The 20,717-nt window shown below is 35.1% G+C and overlaps 1 protein-coding gene across 7 annotated transcripts in view; it reads right to left on the minus strand.

Annotated features, from left to right (window-relative positions):
* Nucleotides 1-20,717, minus strand: part of LOC116767338 (E3 ubiquitin-protein ligase HECW2) — a 62,359-nt gene that overhangs the window by 38,735 nt on the left and 2,907 nt on the right. The window contains exon 1 of one of the 7 annotated variants that reach the window (XM_061527263.1): nucleotides 19,537-19,728. The exons of 5 other annotated variants lie outside the window; for them this stretch is intronic. The gene's annotated coding sequence lies outside the window, so the exon portion shown is untranslated. Of the gene's footprint in view, nucleotides 1-7,828; nucleotides 7,866-19,536; nucleotides 19,729-20,717 lie in introns of those variants that run through there. One more of the 7 variants, XM_061527264.1, reaches the window with a different exon arrangement.

Here is a 20,717-nt window from a genome sequence, read left to right on the forward strand (position 1 = left end):
TTCACATAAATAAATTTAGAAGTTCTTTTGGTTTATTTCTAAATAAACGTATAAAATATATAATTTTGAAACAAACAAATATAGAAGGTTCTTCACGTTTCGGAAATAAAGAGCAAAAATGTAATTCTGTTGAGCACAAATCACAACAAAATAGAAGTACATGATTCCAAGCAGAAGAAACCAAAAATGATCATGGACTATAACTCAACGAAAGGTGCTGTTGATTTTCTATATAAAATGGTTTCGGCCTATATTTGTAAACAAATGACTAGAAGGTGGACAATAGCCATTTTTCATAATATGATTGATATATCATGTGTCATGTCATGACACCCACCCAGACTGAAAACAGAAGACAACCGTACAAAGACACTTGTTTCTAAAGAAATTAGGTATGGGATTGGTAAATAATCACATCGAGCGTAGGCAAACTCTTCCTCGGACTAATGCTTCAATGAAATTAACACAACGAATACAGTCAGATGTTACCAAAACAACGAATAATTCCACTACTCAGAGTTCTAATAAATGAAAAAGGTGTTGTGTATGTCCATCTTCAAAAGATGTAAAAACCTGAAATGCTGTAAAAAAATTTAAGAAATATATATCATGTCCGAAACATTCTGAAATTTTGCGCCTTCCGTGTTGCCAAGAAAATGAGTAATATACTTATAATATAGTCGTTTAATGTATTCTTATTTTGATGTCATAAATATGTTTTAAAAAATAATTAGATTTTGTATTTATTTCAAAACAATTACTCCATATTTTTGACATCGGGTCAACATGACACGATGGCCTCAAGTGTACATTGTATTTGAAGAACCGAGGAAGGTTAATACAAAAGTTACATTTACGTACGGAACATGAAGGTCAAACTCTCATTATTCATTGAATAATATATCAAAAAAACAAATATATATAGCATATATCAACAGTTTTATATAATGGCAGCCTTCAGGTTCGTATCCTGTGGAACGACTTTCCTTAAACAGTGTAAGATGAACGTTATCACCATGTAAGGACTCTGCTGTTACGGCGTGGAAATAACTCAAGCCATTATAAAGAGAAATCAGAAATCAATATAACGACACTTGGTTATTTTAAAGACAAAATATTCACTAACTGATAGATTTGGTTAATTTTATTATCCTTAAAAAGAATATAATATCAATATATTACAAACAATATAACTTTATTATTTACAACTTCAAAACACTCCATTATTATTTTAGTGAATGAAAATAAACTAGTCTCAATCTGTGATGCTACGATCGGCGCCGGCGCATGTGGGCGGGCACGAGCGCGTTATATAACGGGGTGACCATTTAAACATATCGATATTATACAAAAAAAAAATGCGTCAAAAAAAATTTATATACATTCACAGAACTAAGTAAAATAAAGATAATTAAAATATATAATAAAATAGTGCTCATTGTAGTATGTGTAAAAAACATACACTGCTCGAATAAAAAATACTGAATCCTAAACAAGTGGTCTCGTTTGGAAACGAAAAAAAAATCGTGACCTTTCGATGAGTTGTGACATGATGGTCGCTCTCTCAATTAGATTAAGCTTTAAATAGCTTGTAACTGTCATTTATCAGTGACCAAGCGTTCTTTGATAAATTCACTCAAGATGACGTTATCATGTTATTGCACCGACACTTTTGTAATTATTTACGTCATCAAATATATATATTATTAAAATCAAGAGTTTTTGAACACTACTCGCTTCTGTAACGTATAAAAATATTTTTTAAACTGCCTGTCCTGCAAGATGTATTAGTTAACAGTTTCAAACATTACAATATCAAAACATCAAGATATATTTAGTACAAGTTGTCTTGGAGTATTAAATATGACAAGTATGCTGAGACTCTTCATAGTATAGAGCACGTACGAACCATTGATCAATTGCTATGAAGTGGGGGTCCATTCATGCGCACGCGCAGAGCGACCTCGCAGCCATCTAGAGCGTATAATTTACGTATTTCAAATAGTTTAAGTATGACTAATTCATGTGTTAACTTAACGATTAATGTTTTAATTTTAGTGTAAAATCAATAAATAGGTCCAAGTCTCGCTGATAAGATGACCGATGACTTGAATTGAAAGTAAGAAAATCAGGAATGTTTTCCGGATTTCACATCCAGAATGTAATGCAGTCTTAATAGCAATGTTAAGCAATGTTAAATTTTATTTGAGATGCAAAGATCAAGACAGTCTATTTGTAGCGCAGTGAACAAAACTCCGATAATTTTTCTTTAAAGTTTACAATACTAAGATCACATTTATGTATGTGTTTTGGTGACAAATAATTTTCCACCTACTAATACACTCATACCAAGAACAGTATGGCACTATTTTGTAATAGAACAAACAGATCTGCCCAATGAATTAGGCAAGTACTAATATTTGCGTACTCCTACATCCGCCAACCTGTCACATGCCGCCCTAACTAAACAAGTGACTTGCACCCAAGGACGGTTATATCGATTGATATTAACCATCCAAATTTGCTACACGCAATTTCAACCAGTTCATATAAAAAATTAAAAAACGTATATGAAACATTCATACAGTAAAACAGAGGTTTGCAGAAATATCTTAATTTTTTGGCCAATAAAAATAAACTAAACCACAAAAAAGTTGTTATTTTTTTTATATCTAAAGAAATTTGCTAAACAAGTTTCAGACATTACATTCTATAAAGCCGGTACTCAATAATTCTATTAGTATAATAAAGCCCACATAGTTGAATTCCACTCTTGTCGAGTATATGAAATGTTCCGCTTTATGCAATGAACGGTGCAAAATGCAATTATCCCCATTAGCATCAACCATCGCTTGACGTCCATTGGGTTATGCGCGAGTTACTTGCGAAATGCCAAGGATATTATCAACAATGGAAAGTGCAACTGCATATAAAATGTGAGAACCAAATGTATTGTTTAGATGTTGTGAAAATCATTTACATCATAAGAAGACAACCGAACATAATGACAATGTTACTTAAAAGCTTCATATTGCAAATATTTTCTCAAATTCATATAAAATTTTATGTTCGATAAACCATCGAAATTTCGCACTACCGAAGAAAGCGAGGCTATGAAGTATCGGCTAAACTTGTTCCACAAAAATGCCAAGCCCACTACTGACGTTTTTTTCGGCAAGTCTACATAGATATACGTTAAGTTAAGTCCTACATAGATATACGTTAAGTGTGCTTAACAGATTATGCAAATCAATCAGTGATATAATTTTGTGGATTCTGAGACAGTTTCTCGCTTCCTTCGTGAATGGACGTCAATACATCGTCCCCATATAGCCACAGCTTTAAATAACTTGTTCTCAAAGTAATATCCATGTTACTTGCAATCCAAACTCTTATGCAAATTTAGGTCCATTACGTTTTAGGTATTTAACATCCACACAGACCCTTAAAGGTCATTGTAATGTAAATGGGTTAATTATGAAAATGATCACGTGTGACCATATAAATTCAATCGGCGTTGTGCTTTCAATGTGCTAATACTAGTACGCAAGCAGAATCTACAACCCGTCAGCGGCTCTCAGAAGAATCAGACAAGAGCCGGGACGAACGACCTCAGGATCCGCGCATTGAATATAAAACGCCCCAAACGGGTATTCTTGTACAACATCCTAGAGAGAAAGATCTCATATATTTTAGATATGAATTCTTAATATAAAGTAGGTGACCGTGATATATCATAGTGTGCCGAAAACATCGACTACCCAACAGTTAAATGAAAGCGGTCCGATACAAATCGTAATGACGAATCGAATACACTCACGCACTTCCTGTACTAAAACAAAATTTCGTTCTTGTTTCCGTTCAATATAAATATATTGTTTATTTCGTTAACATACAAAAGTTTTTATCCACTCGATGATCATACAACCTGTTGTCATTGACCACAATCCGCAATAAAATGTCAGAGGTCATCTCTAAGGATTTCCGGCTCGTTATTAAAATGCTCCCTCTTTAAGATTGACTTTGATGTTCTCACGCCTAAAGATTCCAAGTAATTTAGGATATATTTTTAAATGTTGAAACAATAGTCGTGAGAACCATCTTATGCTCAAGTATAATTAGTTTATAATTGATAATTAACGTTTTGGATGAAATCCGTCTAAAGCAAAATAAATAAATTACAACTCTTAATATAAGGAATTAAACGAGATATTTATATATATCCAAAATGTTTGAAGCAATGGTGTAGTTGGCAACAATCCAGAAATGTTCCAAGTGGCTTTTACTTAAAAATAAAAAATAAACCAGCCCTAAACCTTTAAGAGCTTTGTGTCTTGCAGGTTTATAAAAAACACTAATAGCGGAGACAGTGGGTGGCCGTGATCGTTACTCGACCATATCCCGCGGCGATCCTTTGCCGTTAATTATTCCCCAATCTTGAAAACAACTCACCAAAGATTAAAGTTAAATCGCTGTTATAACAGTGATAAGTTTAATTCAACTCAAAAGTCTCACATTCCCAGTGTTCAGATAACGGGTAGTTTGCGCGGAGTAAGTGGAGCGATGCATTCTCACATGATAAGTGCCGCTGTTTGCGTTGTCTACGCAATGTAGGCACTGATTTATCTTTTTTCTTTACTTCCGTCACATTGCGAATCGTGAGAAAAACTGTTAATGTTATCATCTGAATACAAATGAGATAGTTTACATTGTCTATGGGACATATTTATTCCTCCTTTGATCCAACACCTACGTTGGACGATAAATGTATCGACTCTTATTGGTAGCTGGATTATTTTTTACCTTTGAATATACGACCTTTAGTAATATTTTCACTGAGCAGTTTGTCATATATTTACCATTTAGCTGTGTAAGGTAATTGGGCATGAAAGTGCTGGATCACGCAATGTTCGTAAAGCTGTCGAGCTTGACCCTGCGTGCAAGTTGGTACCGAGGACTCAGATTACCGACGTCGTGGTTTCAGGTATCTCTGCGAAGGAAGTAAGTCATATGGCCGATATATAGCTCAAGTTTAGACAAAGGAAGGGCCAGTGACATTATTTGATACAAGATATCGTTTAACATTCTGATCTACAACCACAACTTTCATGTCATATTTTGCATACATACAAAATTATTGCATTCTTTATAAATAGTTCAGTCCTAGACCTTGGAGCGTCCGACGACCTTATAATAGAAAAATAGTCCCACTGTGTTCATAACACAAAATAAAATTGAGGTGATATTGCAGTTGTAAACGGATATGCTGATAAGTTTGCCGGCGGCGCTATGCGGGCACAATTTATCAATCACTGACAAAACTTTAGAAACATAACCAGCGTGCTCTGGATTCGCAATTAGTCTGACGCAGCAGATTTATAGCAGTAAAAACAAAAAAGTATACGATATGAAATTTCGACATCCATGTTTCATAATAATAAAAATAAACAAAGACAGTAAGTACAGCGTGAAAATAAGCAGTGTTTTATATTTACAAACTTAATGTCTGTGTATAAATATTAAGACAACAACTCGTCGATCCATCAGTAAGCCAATTGCCAGAACACGTCCGTTAATCATGATATCTTTCTAAGACTTTAGTTTCAATACCAGGAAAAGTCCTGCTTGACTTGTATTTAAAAGTAATTTTCGAATACGTCCAGCACCTATCCGAGTCTTAAGACAAGGCCGACAGTGGCATAGTACTCCAACGAGGAGCACATTTACATACGACGGAAGCAGCCACCGGTTCTTCCACTGGACACGTGTCGCCATTGTTACGTAGACATTTGTAGATCGACCTTGGCGGACAGGACTGCCATCGATGGCCCATTCGAAGACTAATATGGAATTCATTGAAATGTTTCTGTCATATGAAGTTCAATTTATTGAAGACAATACAAAATGACTCCGTTATGTTTCATGGCGCTAATAATAATAAAATTACTTGCAACTAACCATACCTAAAACCACTATTTAGTCCAAGAATTCTAGGTATTGTGTTATTTAGGTCTGATCTAGTCCAGACATCTAGTCGCATAATTCGACTTGTCGTCACATCCGGGCCCGATGACCGGTTGCGCAAGCGCAACCAGTAAGTATGGGCATTGTATGCAAAACGTTTGTGTTCGGCCAAATACTGACTCAGCCATGCTAACGGTAAGGAACTTAGCTGTTCTTTGTCGAAAATATAAAAAGTTATACGTATATGGTTAAGAAAGTTAGTGGTATGTGACAATACTTATAATCTCTACACACACATTTGTCGGTACGTTTTCCGAAGAGTATAAGGTATGATTTATTATTTAAAGAACAAGTAATACATAAAAAACTTTGTCACTTACCCGTCTGTCTGCATATCTATTTGTTCGGGGAAATCGTTGATCGGGCTGATCGGATTTGAATGGGACTTTTATAAAAAATGTGTTTGTTTGTCTTGTGTTTGTGTCATATACATATGTCTAGCGAACATATTTAACACATACTTATGTTTAGTATATTAAACAATAAAATTATATATTAGGCAATGGAGTCACAGAATATTGCTTTAACATAAATAAGCATTTAACTGTAATTGGTGTATATAATATGGTTATCTTAATATTTATACACATACAGTCCAAATTTTACTAATTTAATCTTATTATAACTCATCAATCTACATATATACATTTTAAGATTGAAAAAAATTAATGTTTGTACTCAATTAAAATACTAACAAACGTAATACATCCGGTACGCCATTGTCAAAATATAGTTCGGCTTTCAACCGATCAGCTACTTCCGGATGCGCACAACATAATACGATTAAAACCAACATGGCAGCAAAAACTACACAAAAAGACAAATCACAGTCGAGTCAACAAACAGTGTTTATATGAAAAACAAACCGGCCTTTGATCTGCCGATGTCCTTTATCAACAATGAAGGGATTAAAAATTGTACAGTACATGTACTAGATCCTTTCGGGGATTATAATTTTTTCACGCAACGAAATTAAGCGAGACAGAACGTGATACTTTTATTTTTAAAAACTTTGAAGTCAATTTTATTCAGACTATCGAAATTAAGACACTAAAACTTTTTTTTTATATAGTATCGGTAATAATTGTAATAGATAAAGTAACTCAGACGTGCATTGTAAACTTCACGAATGTTTTCTGTATATAATAAAAACTATTGATACAGTTAGAATTACAACGGTGCATTCCATTCTCATTACTAATATAATCGAACGTTGGAATTATTTTTGTATGTAATATGGATGATAGTAAACTTAATAAAGTATAATTTCAACAATCTCATACATCTTCATCTGCCACAAAACCGTGGAAGCGAGTTGTGTGAAACAAATCCTGTACCGGACCGGCACCGGACATCCGTCTTTGTCGATATTCCCGTTCTACATCAAAGGGACCAATAATATTTAAGCAATTTCCAACCTTAACATGAAAATATGAAAGTATAAATTTCATTAACACGCACTTGTAATAGTTTAACTGACCAAAAAAGATCTTGTCAATCTAAAATACACTTAATCGCAAAACAGCAGCGTAGTGCCGGATGCGGAAACATGAGGTAATATTACAAATAGCACTGTTATTTAGGGCAATAATAAAAATCCTTTCAAGAAATTATATTTTTCATACCTTAAAAGAAATAATAATACTAGAAGTACCCACAATAAAAATAGACAAAGATGTTATTGCCTCTGATAGGTGATTAGTTCAATTTGGGCGTGATATTAAAAATTCAGTATAAAAACAAACAATTTTGTTAGTACATAAAATGTAAGGAATTAAATATTTAGAAACTTTTTGTACTCAACCTTGAAGACGTTGAGTCGAAGCTAATGGCCGCCTTCACCTGGGACACATGAGACAAATTCAAACTGTCTGCAGAATTAAGATGGTACAGATATAGACAACGACGTTAAATTTGTCAATTGGTGCATTCGAGATTGGTCACCGAGGAGTGTGGGCGTCGCCCACGTCTAGCTAGTTTTTCCAGCTTCAGACTTTTCGCACCGACTGGGAACGAGATATACGTTTTATTTGTGATACAAAAACGATAGTAAATATAAAAATAGACAAGCCATTTAAGACCGATTTGATTTATTGGAAACGATTAAAAATCATTTAAAACGTCGACCTTGGTTGAGGTCTTACGGAGCGGACGTTGTCCGTCGTAAAATTAAAACGACTCTTTACAGGCCGGGAGTAACTGACGATCATAATATATGACACGACGCTCGCACGATCGACGGACGATAGGCCCTTCATCAGAATGGCGGCATCCGGAATCCAAGGTGACAGGGCTCATCGGTACAGATTAAGCTACTCATCGCGTTATGAATATCCAAGAGAATATAATTACAATTTATGTTATTTCAATACACAAAATAAGCATTATTAATAATAAATGGAAGTCCAATGAGGGAAGTCATTATACATTTTATAATAAAGTATATAACATGTTTGTAGCTCACCTCAGTATTTATCATATGGGACTATATATTTATATATAATACATTTGATTCAACGATTTATTAAACATGACTTATTTCGGAGCGCGGTGATCGCAATTAATTGTCAATTTTGAAGTGATTTCTTGTTAAATAGAATTAGAGCGTACCACTGTGATCGCCCGCGCAGTCCGTCGACCGTTCGCCCACAGCATTATTACTGAACTTATTCAATCGATCCTTCATGATTGATCCAAATATTTGTAGGTGTGACAACCACACACATCACAAACCGAACTCCATGGAATGCAATACCAGTGTGTTGAGCACACGGAGACATTTACACTTTCTCATCACGCAACCACATTACTGGACAGCCAATCACTTTTCTTCCGTTAGGGGCTCATAGATTTTAATTATAACATTCCATTTAGTTGGATTAAAAGGCCTTAAAATTATTTTTAACCCTTGAAAAATCTATCCTTGTCTGCTTTATCGATTGACAGTTACATCAGGCATTTCCACTAAAAGCAAACTTGACTTATTGGTTATTAGAGTGAGTGCACTAAGCCGTCTGAGCACGCCTTATGAAAAGGTTTTTCATGTTCCTAGATGGCATATTCACATTATTTCTTTGACACGTACACAAAGTAAATTTCTTACAACTCCTCCACCTTAGTTATCAATGTTTAGATTTACATTTAGAGCCATTCGATCGGTATTGTCCGTATTTTGGATAGGAAGTAAAAAATATTAAATAAATTTATGTTTCCATATCTGTGTAAAACTTCAAGGGAGTAAAGCAAGAGATAATGTTAAAAAGCAAGTTCGATAAACCTTTTACCGATCACAAACAGGCACAAGGCAGCGGAAATGCTGACACCAACGCAGCCGCCTGCATACGTTTGTCGACTGTTTCAACTATTTTCTTGCTGCTGAGTTGCTTTATCTTTTTGTATTTCCAACTAGCACATCGTCCACTGGAGTTGGCGCGACGTTTGATGTGCCGTACAATAGATTTTTCATATCGTTCTCATGTCATTTGACATTTTCGTATCGACATATTTTCTGTAGGGACTTCATTTGGTCAATTTAACGTGAAATTAATTTAATTTAATTTAATGTTTCCGAATTAAGACAACTTAGTATGCAGCAGGAGTTTACCTAAAGTCGTTAAACAAATGTCATACAGCACATTAATACGAAAATGTGAATTAAAACGTGAAATTACACGCATACAAAAGTAACAGTATTGTAGAATCAACGAAAAGGATTCCAATACCGTATTACTGAATTTATACCAATAGTTTCGGTTTACTGAAACTGTGTTTATTGCATCCGCCTTCCTGCCATATATCGACCAAAATACAGTTACCCCACCACATCCAAACTCTATTGATTTACATACGCAAATCATGACGAATTGCCCACAATGCACGTCCCGAAATTCCCCGCAATTCGTTCGCAATTTATACGCAGTTAATTACCTCAAATCAATACATATATATAATTCACACTTTTTTCTATTTAACTGTCGAAGTCGACCTTTGTATCTATACTTAAATTTCACTCAAGACTTAAGGATATTATTTAATACGATCTAAATAAAATTCAATAAGGTAGTGGAGCTTTTTTCTTTTAGTAATACGGCTAACAATCTTTTACATATATATTACTTAATAAGTTACGCAATTTTTTGTATATATTTTAAGGCTTGATCATAATACTGGACACTGAACCCTCCTACCTGATTTACCGTTTTATTTCATCATCATATATTCTGTCTTATACAACCAGATTTATTCCTAACCATAATATTAAAGTCCAAGAGTTTATCGTATCATGTATCAAATTGATAACGACAGCATTTGGCTTTCTATTCACATTAAGATAAAAAAAAGAAAGCATAGCATAGGAAACGAAGAGTATCCTGTCGCCAAGGGGCAAGGGAAGGAACCGGGCATTCATGAATGGGCTTAACGAACTCGCTGGCCTTGGTAGGACGAGGCAGCGGCCCGGCAGGCGACCGGCCATGGACACATAAGTGAGTTATATGAAGCCTAAAAACACATTCATACACATCCTATCCAAGAGCAGTTCCACCAATATGGCAACCGTTTGGAACGGTTCTCATAGAAATTAATAAATCTAATTAAAAAACTTATTTTTTCCGATCACATAAAATGTTAACAATCTTAATGAACACCGAGGTTAGTTACGACGCACATCGACAGGAAATCACTGCACTACTATAAATTACGTATAGTTATGTACATAGTATGGAGTAGTCATAGTACAGAGAACATACACGGTAAACATCTCATTCACAGTCCTTTGATTGAAACGGAATGAGTGACGTGATCTGGGTTTATAAAACGGCGCAAAACAGGAAGCTTTACGAATACAACTATATCAAGGACGTCTATATTGTCATAAGAATTAATTAATGATAACACAGCGCAAACAAAATTTTTGAATTAGCTTCAATACGTTAAATTGTACTGAAAATAAGGTATTGGATTTGATGGCATCGTTGAAGTCGTAATATATTGTGCTTGGGCAAAGGACTGAGAGTAAACAGCTAATGGTCGAGCATTCGACAAATTCAACCCGACACCAAAACATATCGAGACTATTAAGGAAACAAGCAAAAACAAAGTATTTAGACGACTCCAAGTTTCCATTTAAGCAAGTACATAATTTAAAATTGCGTAAAGTCAACCTTGAAGAAATTACACGCTAATCCAATTTAAGGAACTCGCGTCGCGGCTTCTTGCAAGTTTAGGATTTAAATAAATTAATTATATTACCATACTTATATATAGAAATTGTATTATTTTCGATACAAAATTAACTTCTGCGCATTGTATATCTAAAGATCGATTCATTTGCATTACAAATGTCTTGTTTTTTATTTAAACTATGGCTTTTGTATACTACTTGTTTGCACAAATGTAAATAACTCTTAGGTTAGACTGCAAGGAGCACGTTCCTATACCATCAGTAAACATTACGTAAGATGCCTTTAAGTACCTATCTGTTGACCTCACGTAACGCTCCATTACATAACATGGATGAACTCATCTAAACTTACACTAATTCTATAAATAACTTAAGATGCAAGGAGTAAGAAGGGGTCTCTTCTTTTTATGCGCGGACAATTACTGTACGATAATGGATCTTATACCTCGTGATGTCATCGATCAATAGTAATGCCGACGGTTTATTTCGAGTTCCTTAATAACAAAAAACACATCCATCATTTAACTTTTAACTGTTCCAAGACACAGAAATACAACGACTTAGCAATCGGATCACAGCTCGGATCTGCGTCCTGGAAACAGAATAAGATGTTCGGCTCGGATACTTCCTGACTAACGAACAATGCCTCATTATAGCGATGTGTTACCAATCACTGAACTGAGGAAGTCGATACCTATTCGCATGGCACAATAGCTGGACGACATCCGAACCTCATTACAGGCACTCGTTTCCGTTGGCTATTTACACGCCTCGAACTCATTGAGACAGACATGCTTATTATGTCAGATAATCTAGCAAATTGATTGAACAACATACAAAGATAATAATCGCCACGTATAGCCATACTAATTTTATTCGTACAATAAATTACTATTAAAATACACAGCACACATGTATGTTATAGTTGCATGTGTGCATTTAGTTACACTGACAATGTAAACACTAACTTGGCCTTCACGTTTGTTTACGGATGTTGGACTATTTGGCAAATGAACTCTGCATAGTAGTCTTAAAGAACATAGAATATAAAACGTCAATAATCAAATATAAAACGTCGTGTGTAAACAACTGTATGTATTGTTAAAGTTAATAATAATATTTAATTGAAAGTAAGAAACCCGAACTACTTAGTAAATGCCTGTCATGGTGTTATGTTAACTTACTGTTAGGAGAGTATACTTCCCTTAAATAAAATACTTAAATAAAATCAATAAATATCTAAGAAATATTATCTAGTTATTCATATTTGTTGATAAAAATACGGTTCGTTTAGAAACTGTCCGGTGGGAGTGCGAGTAATGTTCGATCGGTCTGTTGTCAGAGAGCGCATGTGTCGCGAATCAGAAACTGAACAGGTCTAGCCTGGGTCAGGGACTACGTTGTTAGAACACAGATATTTATAATAATATGTACAGATTCAAACAATATAGAAGATCAAATAAACAAATAATACGTGAGGATCCCTTTCACTAATCCGTGCTTCGTATCTCAACAGGGATATGAACTTTTCAAATATATTTGTTTCTAAACAAACAAGGTATATCGGGATGTAGTCTCTATCCGGCCAACGTCACGTATCACAAGAGATGAACGCGCCCGCCGCAAACATTTGCCAAGTCAATATTTGTCACCAGCTCCTGCGATTGCAAGACATCGCCTCGGGCTGTTTTTGAGCATAGATTTTCCAACATAAAATATTAAAATATTCGTGTCAATAGAAAACTATAGCCGAACAGCGTTGAAGATTTTTCTTATGTAATTTAAAACGTTGCTGCAGATATAGTTAGTTGATTTGTGAATAAAATCAGGTATGTCCAAGGATTACAAATTCAAATAGCTTTAAGGTGGTTTTATAGAATATATGCATTAAAATAAGGATGGGAAAACGGATCAACGAACTCAAATTCACTTCTAACGTGAAATTAAAGTTATGTTAATGTTATAGAGATAAAGAACCCGACCGAACTAACTGACGGTCGCTGTTTTAATGAATATATTTTTACAGGACAGTATGGCGCACAGCGGAAAACGCATAATGACTTCCGCTGGACGGACGACGAAAAAAAAAACTAAAATAAATCGACGAATCATAACGTAATCTCCGACATTACATACGAGGACTGAGATAAAAAATGACACAGTCTACACAATCTACTAATTTCAAAGAAGCCCTTGTCCAAAAACTACAGCTTGTCAATGATTGTATAGCTTTAGAATTATAGGCTATGTTATAATAAACGATCCGTTTAATTTTATCTCAATAAATGTAAAAAGCACGGTTTCATCCCAGTTGGACATTAATCATAAAAATAACCCGCCGCTATAAAACAGATATAAGTTCTTGATAGCCGTCAATTTATAATAATTACACGCGATGAGGTGTGCACATCGATTAACTACAAACACGTGTATATTGTACATCCAGTAACGAGATCGCAAGGAACATACACAACAACATCCAGCCATTGTTTAAGATAAATAGCCGGTCACACAGACATACACACATACTAACACTCGAACGCTTCTGTGAAACGTAACATTCGAATCCCGGACCTTGCATAAGTTTGTACTGAAATTGGAATAAAGCTAAGCATTTCCTAGAAATAACATTACAAAGCGTTCACAGCCGACAAATTGAGGAAAACGACCGCGAAAACATCAAAGATAATGGGCGTTTTACATTCATGTATTGCGCATTAGGATAGAATGATAATTCTACGTGAATGGATGAGAATTCATGAGCCTGACGACGATATAATAGGTAGTTGGGGCCACGGTACACTGACCGCAAGTATGAATAAGTACAAATAATGATGTCTTCAGTCACAGTTCAAGACACCGTCATGGGAACGGGAAGTTTAGATTGCGAGCCAGAAAAGAAGTAGGGGCCACGGTTTATAATTCCTGAAAATCACCGGTGTCGTGGGAAGATCGTTCATTATAAACATATAAAGTTCAATTGATACGTTCCTTTTAACGTTAGTTTTGTTCACGTTTATTTTGAAGTAGGGACAGAAATTGTCTTAACAAAAACGTATAATGTCAACAATTTCCCGCATAAACAATATTAAGATGAGTTAAAAATAAAAGAAATCAAACTATCATATAAATCATTCCGTGTCCATATATTAATGCAAATCAATTCATTGAATCCATAATTAATTCATATAAACAGAGATCAAAGGCGAATCTGCGATTGGTATCATTTTAATTCGACGCGGGACGTGTTAAGGGGCATTTTGTCCAAAGTGTCCTGTTGTCGTGATAGCAACCTGTCAACGAGGCTCTAAAGGAAGTCGGCGGGGGGCGAAGGGCAAAGGGGCCGCGGGGGGCTCGGCTACACGATATCCCTTTTACGCGGACCAATTAACGGACACTGGCGGACCGGATGTGAGTACACATATGCATTAGCACCTCCACCCTTCTTTAATCTTTTTATGTGCAACCAAATTGTCTTGGGAAAATTTAAAGCGTTCGCAGGTAATGCGGTTTGGCCTTCTCAAAGCTGGCTTTTGTAGTATTAAATTTTAAGACCTCATACATATAAACCATATTATATAGTGTGCATGTATATAAAATCCCTATTGATCCGCAGAGAGCGTTGCCAACTCGCAACTATTTTACGATATTGTACTAATTTTAGATCGGAATTTTTTTCCAATGAAAATACAGTGATGCAATTACCCCTGATTAGTTTGATCACAGATCGTTCGACACTTCTTATATAGAAAAAAAATCATCTATATGGAGGTGTATTTATATTCAATGTGCGTGGCGCGCTCTTACGACTAAAGGACATGTCTTAATGAAACGGCCGTCATGACTTACGGAGGACTTGCACAGTTACGCAATTGAAACCATCCATATAAAAAAAAAACTTGTGATCAAATATCAAACAACAAAAATGTTACGCACTGAAAGATACAAGAGAATTGCTTTTTAAACATTTCGTAGTTTAAAAATTTGTTTTCGGACTATTAATAATCACACTTAAAAAAACCGGACACCCGGGCCCGTGCCACCAATTACTGGAGGGTATGGCGAGCGCATGTTACTTCCGTTTTCGCTCCAACGAGTCCCACCCTAGTACAAGGGCTGATCCGGAAGTGACAAAAATTAATAAGCTTAAAAAGTCAACCGAGTCTTTGTTCCGATTTCAACTTCCGCTCATTTGTCCGTTGAACGGATTTGTTTGCTCTTAATGTTAAACTATTCAGTGACACGGTGAATAAAGTGTTGTTTACTTAGCTCATATCAAATCATGTTTACTTTGAAGCCCATTTCATTTCTTTGGGACTTTTATTTATATAATATGCGAAGGTATATCTAAACTCTGTGTGTATGCGTGAAATGATGCTGAATGATAGAGAAAAAAATATATATCTATTATAAAATATCTAATACATTTATGATAAATTTAATATACATATGAGAACAAGAGAATAAACAACCTTTAACGGGGTGCGTATGACGATGTACGGACGCGATTCGGGCTATCTTATAAACTTAGAACGTAATTTATTGCTTCCTCTCTGTGTTTTTCATTTGCAACAATACAAAGATCGTGATATTTTGAGCACTAAATCATTTACACCTAATACAAACAACACGGCTCTTGTAAAACATATTAATTGGTTCTAAAAACTTCATGTGATATCAAGCAATCGCTTCCATATTTAACGATTCTCTCCGATACAAGTGAGCTTAGAAGACAACGCTTTCCTATCATTAAAGCTTCGCATAACTTCAGAAAGATATGAGAAAAATAACCTATATTATCACACAAAGAAAAATACCCACGAACACATTACATGACATGAAAAACATATGTAATGAACGATTGAAAGAAAATACTCGCAGCGGTAGTCTTTATTGGAAACTAAAGACAATGGCACCTCGGTAAAAAGCTTCTATGTGATAAGAAATATCTTAACGAAGTATAAACGCAATTAGTATCTCGCCGGTGACAGTCGAAACAGCGGGGTCACATGTTTCTTGGTATGCTGCCGTGGGAATAGTTTCATAATATCTTTGTGAACAGCATAAATAAAGAATAACACAGGCAGCTTTTTTATATCTAACACCACTAAATTATATAAACATATTTTTAGACGTAATACGAGCATTAATCAGTTGACAAATAGCAATACTTAAACAACTTATTGTATGCCCAGCACGAATGAGTTAAGCGTTGCAACAAAGACGGTTACGTAACTTGGCAAGGGTGCAATTTCTGCGCTTAATTGTCAATATGACGAAGACTTAATGCTGCAGACATTGCATGTTAATTACGAGGAGAAAATGTCTTAGCACGTCGGTAGGATGTTACACAATTATAAAGAAAACAGAAAATCATGTAACATGTAACGACGGGGTAATATATTAGTATAATAAGAATGATAAATTAGAAGAAATACGAAGCAGCTACAATAGAAACATACTTCGAACACAATGAGCCATAAACCGTAATACCAAAACTAATTTCAGATATGAAGAGAATCAATGTGAAATATCTAACGCTGACTTCTAGAAGCCGCATGGGAACCGCTTTGTTGTTAATAAACAATAGGCATTAAATTTCACATAAATAGATCACGACTTAAAAAAATTATGAGAAAATCCCCCGTGACATTATACGAAAGCCACAAATATATATTAAATGCAAATAAACGATAATATGTTTTTAATATTTACTTAGCTAAAAGCTTTCTGCATTAACAATACATCAGTATGAAGCTAATACAAAATATACATGCATATTTATATAGATATTAAAACTCTTTATTTATCTGTATATTATATATTTCATATGCGTTCTGCGTAATAAGCATCGCTTAATAAAGTAAAAGCCGCGGATCTCTTTTAACGTTAATAATAATAAAAAAAATATCCAAACGAAACAAACGCTTCAGAGACAGAGTATAGTGGACTCGGTGTCGGTAAATGAGGGCGTCTCGATTTAATTTCCGTCGGACGATGGACGGACTCCGAATGTTGATAGTATACTACATGATGTGCCATATGCGAACGAAACAACTCCCAGTGATAAATAAAATTAAAACAAACTTAATTTATTTAGTATAATACTAAAGTTACGTTACTTGTCAATTGATTTATTACACATACATTATTGGTTAGGTTTTGGACGTCGCAAAGAATAGAGGAATTGTTAATTTCCTATTATGCATTCGTATTAATATTTATGCGATTTAATAATATAGTTTTTAGACGCTCTCGTGACTATGTGTATGTTAAACTGAGCATTTATATTGGGTATTATATAACCTCCGTGTTGGTCCACCTGAAGGTCAAAACCAAAAACTCGATGCAGAATATAGTAGTAAAATTATAAATTCGTAAGAATAATACAAGGATTTTATTTAAATTTAAAACGATCGAGTTAAACATTATATATTATGTTGACGTTTTTAGTGATTTATTTCAAAAAACTGATAAGCGAGTTATCGGTTATGGTTTGCTAAAATCATTTTTAATTATTGAAAGTTTTCACAAATCCCCATTAAAGTATTCTCCAGTTTCATATTTACAGGAAAAAATACGAATAGCTCCAATCACTACCTACTCCTCACAGTTAGAACGTGTACCAACGACGATAAAAATAAGTACAGTCAACGAGACACAATGAGTCGCAAACCAATAGTTATAATTAACTAAGTCCACGTTAATGGAATGAGATGGTGTGTTAGAATAAGGCGTGTCGATTTGATATCCGCCGGTGGGCTCCATGATGGATGGCAGTTTTATTAACCCTACGACCGGACGTGCCTCGACTTTACGATTTAACGTGAGCTAGACGATTTCCTAAGAGCATCACGGCTCTTTTTAAATTTGCTATAGCCGTACATGTTTTATAACGCATAAAGAATCGAATTCTTTAAAACAACAGGATTGTACAATTACAATGATTTCAAAAATACATATGTATTAAGTTTTATACCATACACGTATTTATTATATTTATTTATTAAAACAATATCACTGTAAACGGAACAAAATATTTATATATATAAAGGTATTAGAATTAAAAATTGAGCCGCTTTAAATCTATTAACATATATACATATACGAATTAACAAATTTTTGTGCAAGATGTTTGATTCGTTTGTATTTGAAGCGAAAATTGATTCACAGAATAAAGTACGGGTCGTTTATTCGATCAACAATAGTTTTACTTAATTACTAAGAATTTGGAATAACTAAATAAAATGAATTAACTTTCTTATTAATTTATATTGTAGTTACTTTTACACCTCAGGATTTCCACATGGATTTGCATTCTAGAATGATGATTTTACGACTTTGAACAGTATTTTATGAAAGAAAATATTGCATTATTATCAACATAAGTATGTCATTAAAAACTATAGAATAATTAATTTCAATAAATAAATATTCCCTCCTTACTCCTATGAAATATATGTCCCTTACATTATGCTATATTTAAAAAATAAGACAATAACGAAGTTTAATGATGTGTTAAGACCTAGTCAGCATGTCGTTTAATGAAGTGCCACTAACAATGGTCCCGTGATCAATTTCAAAGTACACAATCTGAATAGTTGTGTGTTGTATCAAAGTTGCGAATACATTTCAGGTAGATAGCCGTTAACGCCTTTTAAAATGGCCCATTGTACGGGCGCCTAGGACGTTTAAGTTTTACCGAGAAGAATAAGTAGAAAACATCTGCCCATTCGAAAGCTTTGTGTAAGAGTTTTTCAAATTCTCAGGCTCGATGTATGCTATCATTTTTTGCACTTATAAATATGCAAATTTTTTTTTAACATCCCTACAATTTTCTGATACATATAAGTGCATTAATTATTATGAGGGAATTAGTTTTTAGTTAGTATTTTATAGTTTCGACTCTAATTCATATTGTCAGCGAGTTTATGACAATGGAACACTTGATTTCATATTCATCAGAAATGATTACTGTCAAAATTAATACTGGCCGCGGCATGACCGCCGCTTAAGGCGAGCACACATGCGAGGTTTATGATTAAATCTATTCACAAAACGCTTATCATTTGATTAATTAAATAATAGTTTAACTAGAGCAAGAGCTTGTGAAAGCATGACACCTACAGCAACCGGCCAAATAAAAGCTGGCCGATATAGAAGACGAAATAACAGCGTACTATATGAACCATATTCGTGACAACGTGGGTCTACCACCTACAACACAGCCCACTGTAGTTTTTTCAATGGGTCTAACCTACGTGTCACCTAACTAGATATAAAAATAGGCTAGCCTTGTATTTATGTCTAGAAAACACTTATTCGCTTACCTAATAAGACAAACGCTGTTCTGTCCGCGGGTCTCTTGTAGACCCCTTAAAAATCACTCTCCAGTGGAACGGTAACGCTTTCCTGTTGGAATTGTATCACAAATACTCGCGACTTCGAATTTCGTTCCGTCAAAAATTTCTTTAATGGAGCATGCGCCTGCGTGGCTGCGCAGTGCCAGTCGCGACTGAGCCGTGAGCGTGGACGAGGCACGCGCGCGCTTCGGTGGGGACTTCATTCACAAACCGAGCGGTGGAGGCCGAGGGGGGCGAGGGGCCGCGGAACACCCGCCATACCCATTCATACGACCACCGAGCCGTTCTGACCTGCAACTGCACTCGGCTATCCTCCATATGAAATCATGTTAAACTAGTCTGGCATCTTTTGCCTGGTCCCTTGCCCGTTTTGGGTCCGCAACAATCGAATTACTTAAAAAGTTCGAAGAACTTTCCGATTTTGCGGAACGAAGCGTTCGTGACACCGAAACAAATGTAGGGTCGGCGAGAGGCCGGTGAAACTGGAGAGCGGTGCTGTTAAAGCAATGGGAATGCGAACTTTTAAAACACATACAATATAACTTAACTAACCTAACCTATACCGCAACATTAAATACCTTCCTATAACAATCCCATAATATGACGACGATAACAAAAATAGGAAGTTGGTATATTTTGGACGTTTCACGAATATTCTGTTTTGTCTTTGCAAGAGCATTATAAAGCTGGTTACATTAAGAATTAAATTCGTCAACACCCGTACTTGCGGTTAGGAAGGCAGACTCGATCCAGCACGAGCGCCAATCTATTACATAAAACAGTGGCCGCCTGCAATTTCCGCATTGTTTCCGCAATATTCACACATTTTTTTTATATAATAATTCATATCTATTAATTAAAATATTGTTATAGCAAATCTCCACATCTTGTAATGTAACAAAGTATAAAGCCTACAGGGTCACTTTGAGATGAAATCTAATCAACATAACTTACATTGAACTGTCAATAAAATGTCGTGTGTAGTACATAATAAAAATGTTTATGAATTTGCGGTGTGCCGGCGCGGGAGCCTGCGCGGGCGCACAATTAATCGCATGTGGGCGTAGATTACACTTTTTTGAACGCTTTACGTAATGGCAATAACCCATTGATAAAAAGTTTATTGCGAGCACTCTGCTCAGGTTCCC

This window comes from Danaus plexippus, assembly GCF_018135715.1.
Source record: "Danaus plexippus chromosome 9 unlocalized genomic scaffold, MEX_DaPlex mxdp_24, whole genome shotgun sequence".
Lineage (NCBI taxonomy): Eukaryota > Metazoa > Arthropoda > Insecta > Lepidoptera > Nymphalidae > Danaus > Danaus plexippus.